Genomic DNA, 2,500 nt, shown 5'->3' with positions numbered 1-2,500 from the left:
TGTAGCTGTCTTTGTGCATGTATGTGTGTGTGTGTGTGTGTGTGTGTGTGTGTGTGTGTGTGTGTGTGTGTGTCTGAATGTGTCTGCATGTACCTCTGTGTATGTTTACATTTCTGATTGGTGCTTGTCTATATTAGTTCCTGTGTGCCTATGTATGTGTGTGTCTGAGTGTCTTTCTGTTTGTGTTTCTATACCAGTGCATCTGTGTTTGTCTATACGTGTTTGTATTTTGTGAGTATCTGCTTGGTGTGTTTTGCTGTGTCTGTGTCTATGCATTACTGTGTGTGTGTGTGTGTGCATTGTGTCTGTGTCTGTCTGTATGTGTGAATGTGTGTGTCTGTGTGTATATGTGTTTCTGTGTGTGTGTGTGTGTGTGTGTGTGTGTGTGTGTGTGTGTGTGTGTGTGTGTGTGAAAGAGAGACAGTGTGCATGTTGGTCTGTGTGTGTGCGTGTGTGAATCTGTCTATGTCTGTCTGTTTCTGTGTGTGATTTTTTTTCTGTTTGTGCTATGTGTCTGTGTGTCTTTTTACTTGTATGTATGAGACTGTGTGTGTGTGTGTGTGTGTGTGTGTGTGTGTGTGTGTGTGTGTGTGTGTCTGTGAGTAAATATGTGTGGTCTTTGTGTGCATGTATCTGTGTCTGCATTTGTCTGTATGGGTGTGTGACTGTCTGTATGTTTGTATTTGTGTGTGTCTGTATGTCTGTGTGAGTGTCTATGTGTTTATGACTTTGTTTCTGTCTATGTGTGTGTTTGCAATGTTTCTCTGTGTGTCTGTGTATGTGTGCATCTGAGTGTGTCTGTGTGTTTCTGTGTCTGTGTGTCTGTGTGTCTGTGCATGTGTGTATGTGTGTCTTTGTGTGTGTCTGCCTGTGTGGGTTTGGTTCTATGTGTATCTGTATGTCTCTGTTTGTGTGTGTGTGTGTGTGTGTGTGTGTGTGTGTGTGTGTGTGTGTGTGTGTGTGTGTCTGTGTGTTTCTCTCTGCATCGATGTGTTTGTATGTGTTGGTGTGTTCCATGTGTCTGTGTTTGCATCTCTATGTAAGTGTTTGTGTGTGTATGTGTATGTCTTTGAGTCTCTGTCTGTCTGTGTTTGCACGTTTGTGGCTGTGTCTGTGTGTGCATGTGTCTGTGTGTGTCTGTATGGGTGTGTGTATATTTGTGAGTGTATGTCTGTGTGAGCTTTTGTGTGGCTGCGTCCGTCTGTATGTCTGTGTGTGTCTGCATGCTTTTCTGCATGTCTGCGTATGTGTGTATGGACATCTCTGTGTGCCTATGTGTATGTGTCTGTGTGCACATCTGTATATGTCTGTATGTGTCTTTGTGCATGTCTGCACGTGTGTGTCTGTATGAGGGTCTGTATGCGTTTGTCTATGTGCATGTCTCTGTGTGCCTATTTTGTGTCTGTGTGTTTGTATTCCATCTATGTGTGCTTCTGTGTGTGTCTGTCTGCTGTTTGTACATCTGTATGTGTCTGCAAGTGTGGCTGTGTGTGTGCCTGTATGTGTGCATCTGTGTGAGGGTCTATATGTGTGTCTGTATGTGTCTGTCTGCATGTCTATGTGATATGTATGTGTGCTTGTGTTGTGTCTGTGTGTAATGTGCATCTGTATGTGTGTGTGTGTGTGTGTGTGTGTGTGTGTGTGTGTGTGTGTGTGTTTGTGCGTGTGTGTGCATTGTGTCTGTGTCTGTCTGTATGTGTGAATGTGTGTGTCTGTGTGTATATGTGTTTCTGTGTGTGTGTGAGTGTGTGTCTGTGTGTCTGTGTTTGTGTATGTGTGTGTGTGTGTGTGTGTGTGTATGTTGTGTGTGTGTGTGTGTGTGTGTGTGTGTGTGTGTGTGTGTGTGTGTGTGTGTGTGTGTGTGTGTGTGTGTGTGTGTGTCTGTCTGTGTGTGTCTCTGAATGTGTCTGCATGTACCTCTGTGTATGTTTACATTTCTGATTGGTGCTTGTCTATATTAGTTCCTGTGTGCCTATGTATGTGTGTGTCTGAGTGTCTTTCTGTGTGTGTGTCTATACCAGTGCATCTGTGTTTGTCTATACGTGTTTGTATTTTGTGAGTACCTGCTTGGTGTGTTTTGCTGTGTCTGTGTCTATGCATTACTGTGTGTGTGTGTGTGTGTGTGTGTGTGTGTGTGTGTGTGTGTGTGTGTGTGTGTGTGTGTGTGTGTGCGTCTGTGTTTCTCTCTGCATCGATGTGTGTTGTATGTGTTTGTGTGTTCCATGTGTCTGTGTTTGCATCTCTGTGTAAGTGTTTGTGTGTCGATGTATATGTCTTTGAGTCTCTGTCTGTCTGTGTTTGCACGTTTGTGGCTGTGTCTGTGTGTGCATGTGTCTGTGTGTGTCTGTATGGGTGTGTGTATATTTTTGAGTGTATGTGTGAGTGTTTGTGTGGCTGTGTCCATCTGTATGTCTGTAAATGTCTGCATGCTTTTCTGCATGTCTGCGTATGTGTGTATGGACATCTCTGTGTGCCTATGTGTATGTTTTCTTTTGTCCTT

The sequence above is a fragment of the Protopterus annectens genome, chromosome 11.part0 (genome assembly GCF_019279795.1).
Source record: "Protopterus annectens isolate FY-2018-M chromosome 11.part0, PAN1.0, whole genome shotgun sequence".
Lineage (NCBI taxonomy): Eukaryota > Metazoa > Chordata > Ceratodontiformes > Protopteridae > Protopterus > Protopterus annectens.
Note: the sequence above shows the minus strand (reverse complement) of the source record.